This window comes from Cervus elaphus, chromosome 1 (assembly GCF_910594005.1).
Source record: "Cervus elaphus chromosome 1, mCerEla1.1, whole genome shotgun sequence".
Classification (NCBI taxonomy): domain Eukaryota; kingdom Metazoa; phylum Chordata; class Mammalia; order Artiodactyla; family Cervidae; genus Cervus; species Cervus elaphus.
In genome coordinates, this window is record NC_057815.1 from 46,941,228 (window position 1) to 46,954,679 (window position 13,452).

General features: G+C 47.7%; 1 protein-coding gene and 1 long non-coding RNA gene across 2 annotated transcripts in view; one reads left to right on the top strand and one right to left on the bottom strand.

The window, feature by feature from the left end:
- UBASH3B (ubiquitin associated and SH3 domain containing B) overlaps nucleotides 1-13,452 on the top strand; it is a 151,088-nt gene that overhangs the window by 95,625 nt on the left and 42,011 nt on the right. The window lies entirely within an intron of this gene.
- On the bottom strand, nucleotides 11,007-13,384 carry LOC122693703. The gene is made up of 3 exons (XR_006340981.1): nucleotides 13,248-13,384; nucleotides 12,558-12,641; nucleotides 11,007-11,629 (listed from the first exon to the last, which is right to left on the bottom strand). It is a non-coding gene; the product is annotated as an uncharacterized LOC122693703 (long non-coding RNA).

The following is a 13,452-nucleotide window of genomic DNA, read 5'->3' on the forward strand; positions in this document are numbered from 1 at the left end:
GGCCCTATGAAATGGAGAAGTTAGACTCCGCCTTCACAGTCCGGTGGTGAATAGGAGTTTCAGTGAAGCCCCAGAACTCTGAGCACATTTAATGGTTAATACCCCATCATCTCACACTGCACAACACTCTGAATGCACTTTAATACTCAAGCATAAGGAACATGCAGTCCTTGCCCCTCTCAGCCGCTCGGTTTCCCACCTCTTCCATAAAAAGACTGAGATAGCAGTCTTTTTGACTTGTAGCCTTCTGTGTAAAGGGCCTGAACACTTTATACTTTTCTTTCTTTCTTTTTTTTTTAAAGGAAAGTGAGGATCAAGTTGTTGTTTCTGGGGAGGCAGCTGGGGCTAGAAAGTGTGGCCACTCAAGAGTGATGTCTCGAGGAGTTTGCCCAGGCTTGCTCCCTGCTCCCAAAGAATAATGCCTTCAAGTCTTATCTCTCCCTCCCACCCCAAGAAGGATGCTTATCAGCTCAGGGGGAAGCCGGCAGGGGGAAGTGACTCACTTAGGATCCTCTTCTGAGCTGAGGACTTAGCCTTTGTCAGCTGAGGCTCAGAGTCCTACGATTCTTAAGACTGGATTTATATGTAGAAAAAGAGAACAGAGCAGAAAGCAGTTTTGTAAATCTCGTGCCTAAAGACAAACCCAGTCCAAATATAGGTAATTAATTATAATCTACTTTGGTTTCCTTACTCACTGGTTAATTTGATTGTCTTGTTTCCTGGGGCTCAGAGCTAATTTCAGAAATTGTTTGTATTCAAACACTGCGGTGCCCTGGGCCCTGTTATCGTGGTGCCGGACACAGGTGTTGCTGGGCAATTCAGGGGCTGGTTAAAGAAGAGGGTCAGTTAATTAGGCTGGAAGGAATCAAGCCCCACATTTCAGCATAAGACGAGCTTGTGGTGGCCTGAGAGGAATCAGGGCCCACTGTAGTCATGGTTGACAGTGGAAGGTGACAGTAAAAATAAACCGTGTGAAAAATTCTTAAGCGCTTTTGGCCTTGACAGTCACACAGAGCTACCTAGAGCTGAGTCAGGTCTTCCTGGTGCCTCGGAAAGGTAGCGCTGTGTCTTGCTCACCGGAACCAGGGACTGGGCTGCGTTCTTAAGCTCCCATGTTCATAAACCTGAGTGTAGTAACCCTGCCTCCCTCTTTAAGCCTCAGTTTCCTCAAAGACCTGCCCTGAGGATTCAGTAAGGTGGTTTCCTGACACTTCCTCCTTTCCCTGCCTCCTCCCGAAGCACCCATGCATCCCCAGGGTCTAGTTCCCGCATCCCAGGGAAGGGGAGCAGGTTGGCTCTTTGCGGACTCTGCTCCCTTCGCACGAAGGCTGTAGTGCCCCGGTGTGGAGGGCCATGGTAGGATGGGGGTGCCGGGGGAGCCGTGCAGGGAGGAGATCAAAGCAGGAAGCTGGACCAGGGAGGGAGGGCTGCGCTGCCTAGACCACGCAGGGGGACCCGAGGCAAACCGAAGGGTCGCCTCCCGGCGCTGCTCCCTGTGAAGTGGGTCCCGAGGCCCCTCTGCACGCTAGCAGCTGCCCAGGGGCCCAAGAACTGGTGTCAGATCAGGAGGAAACCAAGCAGCAGGATCTAAGGAGAAGAGGCAGAGCCGCCGCCCAGCAGCGTGCCTTTTGTTTGCCTCTGCGGGTCTCAGTTCTTCACCTGAAACACAGGAGGATTGAGCTCGAAAGCCTGGAATTCTTGTGTTGTGTTGTGTGTTAGTTGCTCAGTTGTGTCCGACTCTTTGTGACCCCGTGGACTGTAGTCCACCAGGCTTCTCTGCCCATGGGATTCTCCAGGCAGGAGTACTGGAGTGGGTTGCCATTTCCTCCTCCAGGGGATCTTCCCGACCCCGGGATCAAACAGGCAGATTCTTTACCATCTGAGCATCCTAAATATCATATTTTAGTATACACACTGTTAGCAGTATCTCAAAGAATGGCTGGACGGACAGACACACACACATGCTCAGGAGTACCCAACACAGTCCTCCTGGATATTAGTAGACATCTGATAAGTATAGATATTCTGGGCTGTGAGATACTAGACAAGTGGGCTGTGTATCTCTATGCAAAAAAGTAAAATGAATTGTTGCCCTTTGGTCCCGTTTTTGGAGAAGGAAATGGCAACCCGCTCCAGTACTCTTGCCTGGAAAATCCCATGGACAGAGGAGCCTGGTAGGTTGCAGTCCATAGGGTCTGGAAGAGTCAGACACAACTTCACTTTCACTTGCACTTTTCACTTTCATGCATTGGAGAAGGAAATGGCAACCCACTCCAGTGTTCTTGCCTGGAGAATCCCAGGGACAGGGGAGCCTGGTGGGCTGCCGTCTATGGGGTCACATAGAGTCGGGCACAACTGAAGCGACTTAGCAGCAGCAGGTCCCTGTTTCCTTCCCTCAGAGACACTGAGGGAGAGGAGGGCTTTTGAGGTGGAAGGACTCAAAGCTCTCAGAAGCCTCATGGGAAAACAACACCTTATTTATTTAAAAACACACCAACCAGCCCCTCCTTTGACTGAAGCTTCCTCAGGGTCCCCAGGGTGGCAGCAGGCTTTCTTCCTGTCCAAGGGGACCTCGCCTGGTTTCCTGAGCTCTGGGGGCAGAGGGGCAATGGTCCAGGGGGTGGGAGTTTGAGACCGCTGTTACTTCCCAGCGTGTTTTGTAAAGTCCCACTTATGTACAGAAAGTGCCCCCTTGAAAGGGGAAGCAGTAAGTCATTTCAGGAAATTGGCTTGATCACTCAGCAGCCTCTCGGTGTTGGAGCAGGCAGGGTAGAATTTTCTGGGATTTCAGCTGCAGCGTCAACCTCTCAGGCTTCAGCCAAGAGCTGTTCTGTCCAGGAGAATCCCAAAGCGGCCTTAATGTTAGAGCCGGGGAAAGTGGGGGAGGCCGGTGGGGGTGGGGAGGGAACCAGTGGCCACAGAACACAGACCTTGAACCTGTCACTTCTTGCCATTTCATACAGTGGCAGCAGGGACCTGGAATCAACCTTGGTTCCCCAGGGGACTGAGCTCAGGGAGGTTAGGTCATTCACCTGGAGCGCCGCATCTTGAGAGGAGCAGCTGCAGATCCTGCCCTGCTCTGACTCCAAGTCTGTGTCTTGGCCACTCCATTCTGCCCCTCTATTAAGTACCAAGTTGTGACCCTTGGCCTTGTCACAGCCTCAGTCAGGTATGAATGATGGCAAGAATGAAATGGGAGGTACGTGTAATGAAAGAATGAGATCGGCCAGTTTCAGTTAGTCCTGGAATGGAGGTGTCCCATCTCCTGAGTGAAATACAGAGGTGCCTCCTTAATGCTGAGGTTGGTCTCACCAGTTTCTACAGGCCAGTGCTCAGTTGATGTTCCTTTCCTGCCTGTTTTCCCTGGACATCCATTTCTTTTCTATCACGCCACACTAGAAACTTTGTGACTTAAAACACACACTTTTTTTTAATCTCCCAGTTTCTGTGGGCCAGGAGTCCAGGCCTAACTGGGTTCTTTGCTCAGAGTCTGGTTGCAATTAAGCTGCTGACCAGGCTGTGTTGTTATCTGGCAGCTCAACTAGGATCCACCTCCAGCCTCATTCAGGTTGCTGGCAGAATTCATTTCCTTTTGGTCCTAGGACTGAGAGCCTCAGCTTTTTGCTGGATGTTGGCTAAAAGCCACTTTCTGGTCTTAGAGGCCACCTACATTTCCCTGCCACATGACTCTCCCCATAGCAGTTTACAACATGCCGCTGCTTCAAGGCCAGAAGGACAGTGAGTCATTTAGAGTCTTACATGTGTATCGCAGTGGATCACAGCAGTGACACCTATCACATTTACCATATTCTACTGGACGGAAGCAATAGAATTGGACAGACCGGTATGTTAGGTCTCACCTACACTCTGTGGGAGAGGATTATTCACCAGAGTGAATGCCAGAAGACAGAGTTTACTAAAGCGTTGCCGTAGATTCTGTCTGCCACCCTGGATATCTAGACCTTTAACATCTTCATGAAGTTCACTTTTTAAAAAAATTTATTTAACACCTACTCTGTGCCAAATACTATATCATCTATTAGGACTGTGGTCCCAGCTTCATGTAGCTCACAGTCTGTTGCACAAGATAGATCATTTACATGTAATGCAGGAGGTGCTGGGGTACAACCAGGACCAGAGTGTCCTGGGGGTCCAGGCCAGTCAGGGACAGCTTCCAGAGGAGACAGGACATGTGGAGTGTTAAAGCATAGGTAGGAAGCAGTCCGGTGGCTGAGAGGAGGGTTGATCTTGCAGGAAGAGGACCACACAGGAGGCAAGTTTGGAACATGAGACAGGATCCAGAGAACAGCATGCCTGAGGGTAAGGCTGAAGAGCAGACAGGACTGAGGCCACGGGAGGTGCAGGGTGCACAGTAAGGAGTTTGTACGTGTTCTTGGAGGTGACAGTCTGGAATAATAGGATGGGCATGCTTTATATTGAGCCCTGAGTGGCAGCAGGTGCCTCAACCAGCCAGCCCCCTTAGCTCTGAGTACCTGCAGCCCTTACTGACATATCCTTCTGCCTCTTCTATCGTGGGTGCAACTGCACTGCTTGTTGCTCATACAGTGGACTCCAAGACTGTCCAGTTCTTTTGCCAGCCTGGATTCTGATTTTCTAGTATATGTGCTGCTGAAGTGAGCACTGCCTGCCTGGATTCTGATCTCCACAAATAGCCTCTTCTTTTTTTCTTTTTTAGTGTAAATTACTCCTTTATTTGTTTATTTATTTTTGAGAAAATGGGTTTTATTTGAATTTCTCATTTTCTGTACTTTAACTTTTCAAATTAAACCAACCTTGTAACAATACAATAAAGAAAAATTACTAGAAAAGAAAAACAGTCCATCACCGTAATACAACTTCAGTGTGTTTTTTTAAAGTCGCCTATTCTTTTTTTTTTTTATTGAAGTACAGTTGATTTGCAGTGTTGTGTTAATTACTGCTATATGGCAAAGTGATTCAGTTATACATATATTTGCATTGAACTTTTTACCTTCTTTCCCATTATGGTTTATCATAGATATTGAGTATAGTTTTCTGTGCTATACAGTAGGACCTTGTTGTTTATCCATTCTGTATATAAAAGCTTACATTTGCTAACCCCAAGCTTCCACTCCATCCATCTCCCTCAACCCCCTCCCCCTCCCCTTCCACCTTGGCAACACCAGCTTATTCTCCATGTACATGATTCTGTTTCATAGATAGCTCCATTTGTGTCATATTTTAGATTCCACATGTAATTGATATCATGTGACATTTGTCTTTCTCTTGACTTCAGTCGGTATGTTAATCTCTAGGTCCATTCATGTTATTGCAAATGGCATTATTTTATTCTCTTTTTATGGCCACGTAGTATTCCATTGTATATATGTACCACGTCTTTATCCATCCCTCTATTGATAGACATTTAAGTTGCTTCTGTGTCTTGGCTATTGTAAATAGTGCTGCAGTGAACATTGGGGTGCATGTTATCTTTTTTAATTATAGTTTAGTCTGGATGCATGGCCAGGAGTGAGGTTTCTGGATCACATCTTTAGTTTTCTGAGGAGCCTCCTCCTGTTTTCTATGGTGGCTGCATCAGTTTACATTCCCACCAGCAGTGTAGGAGGGTTCCCTTTCTCTTCACCCTCTGCAGCCACAAATACCTCTTCAAATAAGTGGGTGGCAGAATGGGATTGGGCCTGGTAGACTGTGGCTCACTCACAAGACTCAGTGGTGTCTCTGCCTCACATCCTTCTTCAGAGGTCCACTGAAGAATCCCATGATAATAACGCATCCTCCTGGGGGAAGACCCTCAGCTTAATTCTTCAAATCCAAGGCTTATTTTTGTTTATCCACATGGTAACTGACTTCCATCATTCAGTGGAGGGAGAGAATGGGAGTGGGGCAGGGACATGGGATGCTGACTGGAAGAACAGAGGTTTGAAAACAAGACCTGTTTTAATGCCAAACTGTCACTGACTTATGTGTGCCTTCAGCAACGCTCTTAATCTTCCTGCATCATGGTTTCTTTGTGTATAAGATGGAGGCAGTAATAGCCACTCCATCAAATTGGCTTAAGAATCATACAAGCTGATACCTGCAGATGCACAGCATATGTTAGGTGCCCCATTAATTACGTTGGCTTCCTCCTCTTTCTGATACCTACTTGTTGAATTGGTCATAGGCTGACTTCCCTTAAGGTCAGTGGCCATGGTTTCCTATCATTATATTCACCGCCCTTAGCACAGTGCCCAGCAACAGAGCTGGACGTGATACGTGCTGGTGACGGAATGTTTAACTGAGTGAATGAACAAACGAACGAACCGTCACAAGTTGTGAGAAGGCAGCGCCGTCGTGTTTTGTAGCCAGTTTCCATGGAAGATCATCACTGCCCGTCACCTCACCATGATCCATTAGTTGTGAGAAGGCAGCGCCATCGAGTTTTGTAGCAAGTTTCCATGGAAGATCATCACTGCCCTTCACCTCACCGTGATCCGGAAGCAGGGTGGCCGCACTGGTCCTGACGTCTGTCTTCTCCGAGGACGTGTGTGCTCCCCAGCACACACTTGAATGCCATACCTCCCTCTTCCTGGCCTCCTTCTATTATCCAGTCTCTCTAAGCCTCACTTTTCCCACCTGTTCGGTGAGGGAATTGAATGAGATCATTTCTATTTAAAACGTCGGTACAGTGCCCGGCTCCTAGTAAACACTCACTCCGTCTTGGCTTGTGTGAAGAGGTATGCGGCGATGGTGTGAAGCGACGACGGCTCTGTTTGGTCTGTACTCTTCTCTGACCCCCACACACTATGAGTCAAAGCCTCTTGTGAAGCTTTGGGCTGAAACCATTTCAGAGGGACTAAAAGCCATCCGTGTTTAAGTATTTTTAGGTGATGCTAGTGACTTGGAGAGGGAGGGAGGTGGAAATGGGAGGAGGAAAAAAATTAGTTTCTGCAACCTGGAGTGACTCCTCCTTTTCATCTGTTTCTCCCAGATCCTTTTTGGTGGTGGTGGAGGTGGGGCAGCTCCCTCCGTATGTGATAATTCCCGCTTGCCAATCGTCGTGGCCAAGATTAACCTCATAGACTCAGTTGTACCTCAGAGCTCATGAAAAAGCAGGTGAAATAAGGTCCTAATGTGTAGCACATGGAGCTCTGCTCAGTGTCATGTGGCAGCCTGGATGGGAAGGGAGTTTGGGGGAGAATGGATACATGTACATGTATGACTGAGTTACTCTGCTGTGCCCCTGAAGCTATCACAACATTGTTAATCAGCTGTACTCCAATATAAAAAGTTTAAAAAGAGCAAGCTAAAGCCACAGTCATGCTGCTGTGTGAGCTGAATAAGAATTTTGACCTCTCTGTTGTTGCCTTCTCATCAGTGAAATGAAAATAACATGGATGCCCTGTCTACCTCTCAGGGCAGTTAGGAGGGTCCAGGAATGATTATATAGAAATCTTGAGCAAAGCCTCAGCACTACCGTCCTGTTTATCGGTGAACCCTGTCCTTCTCCACCCCCCCTCCAAGTTCCACCTCCCCAGGGGCAGTCCTTTCTCCTGTGTCTTCCTGCAGGAGCTTCCCTGTCCACCTCGGAGCACTTCCACATTGGGCCGCCAGCCTGAAAGGCGTCTGGGGGCTCCCTGTGGCTCTTTATTAACTGCCACCACCCCCCCCCCACTGTACCCTCTATTATGCAGGGAGACAGAGACTGCACAACAGACACTCCACCCCCCACCCCTTCCCAGGGGTGCCTGATCTCCATGGTTTTCTCTAGAACCCGTAACCTAGAAACAGAATCTTCTGGACTGACAGAGTCAGAGACCGATGCATTAATGTGAAAACTGAACGCAGCGACTTGTTAGAGCACCAACCCACTTCTCATCCTCCAGTCTCTCTTAGAGGAGGAAAAGTGTACGAAAGTTCTCAGAAATGGTTAAGTGTCCTGGAGAGGACAGAGGAGATTGTCATCAAAAGATAAATCTTGGCCATTTTTATTGAGAACTTGTTCCAGGCAGGGAACTGGGCCTCATGTGACTCTAACACTGGTGATTTCCTTTCACCTGATTCCGGGATCCGTGGGTCCCCAGCTTGCTGTGTGTCTTTGGCCCAAAGAGAGGTGGTTTCTGAGCTTCTGTTTCTCAGGGAATAATAGTAGTTCAGCATGCACAGAGGATTGAACTTTCGATACTTGTACCCTGTTCCTTTGGGATGTGGTTCAGCTCGTATTCCCCCTCGGCCTGGGGAACACAGGCCCCACAGGGAGAGCCAGTAACAGGATCTCAGAGGAGGAAGGGAACCCTGACCAGTCTCTCCCCAGCACCTGATGACCACAGACACCCAGATTGGGGCTGGCTGTCCCTCCTTCCCTTGGATTCCTTCAGTGAGAGGAAACTCTGTCCCTCCCCTGCTCGGGGCCTCTCAGTGACTCCCAACTTCCTTGCTGGAGGAGGCTGAACTCTCCTGCCGCCTCCCAGCAGTCTGGGCTGTGTCCCACTCAGTGAGAGCTCCCCTGTAGACTTTCTCCATAACAGCCACGTATCACTGGCTGGTTTTCCCTCCGTGCCTCTTCCTGTGTTACTGCCTTCTCTGGGAAGATTTCTCTCCTCTCTCCAATCTCATATACTGCTCAAGACCTTCAAAAATGGTTGTAGGTTGTTTTTAGCAGAGAAGGGATCTGGGTCTTCTGTTGCCCAGTCTTGAAATATTCCTATTAGCATGGAACTCACAGACATTTATTCTGGGCAAATAGCAAAGATTGTTAGATAATATGCATAGGCGTCTGTGCAGATGTTATTTTTAAGCACCGAATATATGCCAGACGCTGTGCCGAGCTCTTCAAATGGTCTGATATTGATATTAATCATCATCATATCACATGGTAGGTATTGTTAGCCCCATTGAAGAGACTGGGAAAATGAACCTTCTGATAATTAACTTGTCCACAGTCCCACAATTAGTAAGAGGTGGGCTCCTGAGAATGTGCCCCTTTTGACACAGCAGACACTGCCTTATTGCCTCTGTGCAAAAACGCATCGATCTCAGGAGGAGGAACAGTCTTTGTCTAGATCCCAGGGAGACTTATAGCAGAGGCAGAGAAGTGTATTTTCTTATGTCACCACCCATGGTCTAATGGCTGGTTTCCCCATTACAAACGGCTGCCTCCCTACAGCAGAGGCCAGAGCCCCTGCCCCTTCTTAGCAATAACAAAATATGGCCTCTCCCGTGGGCTGCTGGGCCCCACCACATAAAACATCAGGGGACCCGAGCTGCATTTCCCCTGCTAACTGCCCCCTGAGGAGAGCTGCCTAATAGACTCTTTATGGGTTGGGAAGTAGAGCCTTGTTGATGGAGAGACAGAAGGGCATCACCGCGGGTTGAAGTTCTTCCATTGGAAGGCCTTCTTAAACCCCCAAAAAGCTCAGCAGTTTTTTTCTCCTTCTCTGATTAGCTCTCTATAAAAGCCCACAGGTTTTTCCTCCCATTGGTCGGCCTCCTGGTGGTAGCGTCCCCGGCCCCCTGGCAGGCCTGCTGTCCCATTGATTGTTAGATGCACGGCTCTCAGACAGGCCATTAGGCCCTGGCCAACTGAAAGGGTTCACCACCAGGAGACTGATTGTGAAATTGGGTCTTTATGATCAATATAGCTTTCTCCATTAGGTTCATTTCCTCTGAAGGAAATGGGTCGGCCCATTAGGGTTTATGTATATTGACAGGCCTCTCACTGCCCTCCTTCAGCTTCACAGGGAGGGGGCCAGAGATGCGCTTGTTAGACTGAACTGCCTGGGTCTTTGCAAGCCTATCTTACTGGCCGTGATGACAAAAAGTAGCCGGAATCCCTTGTGTAAAAATGACAGAATCCATGATTTTGTTATATTGGAAAGAGTGACCAAGTCTCCTAGGTACAGAAAATGTGGCCTGAGTTTGGGCACAGCTGGAAGAACTTTCCCAGCACAAAGATTATTGAGCAAAAAAGAAACACTGTTGTCCCCTTTTCTTAAGCTCTGTAAGAGACAGACAGGAAAGATCCCTGGAAGGAAGTACAAGCTTGTCTGGTTAAGGAGGAATGGACAGGATGATCCTAAGATGCTTTGCAGCTACAAAGTCACTGTGTATCACTTTTTGTTGCTTCTGAGGACCTCAAAACACTTTCTAAAAGTCCCATCTCTCTTCCTCAGCCTCGTGTGTGTGTGTGTGTGTGTGTGTGTGTGTGTGTGTGTGTGTGTGTGTGTGTGTGTGTGTGTGTGTGTGTTCAGCATGTCCTCTTTGGAGATGAAAAAAACTAAAGCTCCCAGGTGCGTGTGTGTGTGTGTGTGTTCAGCATGTCCTCTTTGGAGATGAAAAAAACTAAAGTTCCCAGGTGTGTGTGTGTGTGTGTTCAGCATCTCCTCTTTGGAGATGAAAAAAACTAAAGCTCCCAGGTGCGTGTGTGTGTGTGTGTGTGTGTGTGTGTGTGTGTGTGTGTGTGCAGCATCTCCTCTTTGGAGATGAAAAAAACTAAAGCTCCCAGGTGCGTGCGTGTGTGTGTGTGTGTGTGTGTGTGTGTGTGTGTGTGTGCAGCATCTCCTCTTTGGAGATGAAAAAAACTAAAGCTCCCAGGCAGCTGAAAACCAGCGCCCATGTTCTAGATCCTGCAGGGACCCACTAGGGCAATAGTACTTGGCCAGTCCTTGATTTTTATTTGACTTTTACTAAAATGCCACCTCTTCCCCCTTCTTGGCTTGTGTGACTCTTAGCTGCTCCACAAAGCTAAATATGGTCCCTCATGTGTGTTTGGCTTTTGATCAAATAAAAGTGGGTTTAAGTCTATATGGATCTTATTGGCCACTGGTAGCCGTGAGGGTGGGCTTCCCAAGTGGTACTAGCAGTAAAGAACTGGCCACCAATGCAGGAGACATGAGAGACGTGGGTTTGATCCCTGGGTTGGGAAGATCCCCTGGAGGAGGGCATGGCAGCCCATTCCAGTATTCTTGCCTGGAGAATCCATGGACAGAGGAGCCTGGCAGGCTGAGTCCGTGGGGTCACACAGAGTCAGACACAACTGAAGTGACTTATCACAGCCGAGAGGGTAACCATATCAGAAACCGAAGTCTCGATTAATAGGCAGTAATGGGTGAGAGGGCTACAGGATGTAAATTTAGGGGGTTACTTTGGTTGCTCTCAAATCCTCTCCATCACTGGCCATAGAGTAGCCTGGACCCTTGTCTGCTCTGTATTTTGTGTTCCTCCGCCCCATCCTCATACCCTGCTGGTCCTGATGGGGTTGCTGCTCATGGGGGATATTTTCTCTTCCCAAGAAGTTCCATTCCAACCTGGAAGGCATCCCAGATCTGCAGGATCACACCCAGTGAGGCTTAGGGTTCGCTTCTCCTCGAGATTCCAGAGAGGATGGAGTTTGGAGGCTGCTTGCTGAGATGCTAAGTCTCGTGTTTTACTCCTTTGATTCATGCAGACTTTGATCTCTGTCTCCAGAACCAACCCTTAGGTTGGGACAGCCACAGAGATGACTGGACAGCTGACCTGTCAGGGAAGAGCCACCCAGGTCCAGAGAGGCTCCTCATAGTACTGGCTTCACCCTTTGTCACAAGGCTTAACATCTGAGTGCCTGGTACATAGAAGGCCTTCTGCCACTGACATCCTCGTCCTTATTTTTCTCCTACGAGAAACAGAGATGCAGAATTACCCGCTTGCCCTTTGTTCTCAGGATAGCCGTCAGCTTCAGGCAGGCTCAAGCTGCCGCAAATCAGCCATGAAGGAGCTGGCACTGAGCGGGTGACTCTCATGGAGCACAATAAAAGTCTCTGTATCTCTATCTAAAACCACATTACAAGACAGTGTCTGTTTTTCATATACAGACACCCTTTTAAAATTCCTCAGTTTTGCTTAGGGGCACCAGTGGCTTCTTTATATGACAAGACTCTCCAACCAAGAAAAACAGAAGTTGGGTTCCAAGTTTGCCCCAGTCTGGTGCAGATCCAGGGAAAAGAATGAGATATCTGATTAATTAGGTCATCTTTTAATTGAATTCATAGTATTAGATGTGGAAAATTTAACAACTGGTATCTTAGAAGTAGAGAGCATTTAAAAAAAATTCTATATTAGCTGTAAATGTTTCTAAGTTGAGATTGTCTTAGCTACATAAGAGAAAGATATAATTCAACTTTGGTTGCCCAGGTAGCCTTGTCCACTTGGAGGATTATACACTTGACCTCTTGTATCTTTTCTTCACAAATGAGTAGGTCACAGGGAACCATTGCACAGAGCTTATGGGATGCTGAGACCATGAGCACACACCTACCAGCAAACCAAAGCCAAGGACCGCACAACCTCAAGTAACTGGAAAGCTCAGCAGATTCATTTTCTACTCAGTTGAATCAAAGTCTTACTATTTCGAGGGAATGTTACTGCTCTTTCCATTGTATATATGCTGCCTGTTGTTTATCACTGCAGGTGTCAGATATTTGAGAGTGGTCCGGTGCAATAAAGTGAAAGATTAACTCCCCTCTGTGAGTGAGAGATGAGTCAGCCTGAAGAACCTGGGGCTGATAACCTATCTGCCTGAGCCAAGGATGGCATTTACTCACCTCAGTACTGAACAAGTTGGGAGCTGAAGGTGTTCCTTAGATAGGAAATAGGAATTCGGTCGGTAGCCAAAAAGAAGTGTCTGGCTTTCAAACGGAGAAACAAGGAATCATAGTCAAGCTAACAGAGAAAACTTTGGGGACATGGCACCTTATACCTAGACCTGCTGTCTGTTAATGGTATTTGGTCTAGCTGTAGTTAGCCGAGACACCTAGGTTCTCCAGGGGACAATAACAACTCATCACTCACCACCCCAGGCCAAACTTGTTCTACCCTGCATTCTCAGTTAGGGGTGTCCCCACCATCCGTATAAGCCTGTAAGCTATGATTGCTGATCCATCTCCAAGCTTCGCTCAATCAACAGTCCAAACATCTTTCTTAATATCCCCATCCTCATTATAGTTCAGTCTCTCAATGTCCCTCTTCTGATCGATTGCCAAGGCCTTTTAAATCGTCTCCAACACTTGGTTTAGTCTCCCTTAAATCTGTCCCTCATACGCATATCTGATCATGCCTTCATTGTTCCCCACTGCATAAAGCCATCAGGTCGAAGCTCGAAAATGGCATGAAGACTTTTGTGAGCTGTCCCCTCCAACCTTTCCAGCTTTATCCTCACCTTCTTCGAGCATTACCGTTTTTGGTCTAGTATCACCAAATTCCAACTTCCTTACACATACAGTGCTGTCTCTCACCTTCATATAGTAGTTCTTGACATGGTCTTCGCTTCAGATACCCTTCTCTTCTTGTGAATTTCTCTAGCCAGCTCTGATTCTCTGTTTAAGCATTGTTTCTTCTTGGACAGATTGCAGCCTTTTCAGTTCACAGCATCCTTGAGTGTGTGAGTAATTTTTACATAGAGCCTGTAGACCAACAGAAATACCTAATGGTTTTGTGTGT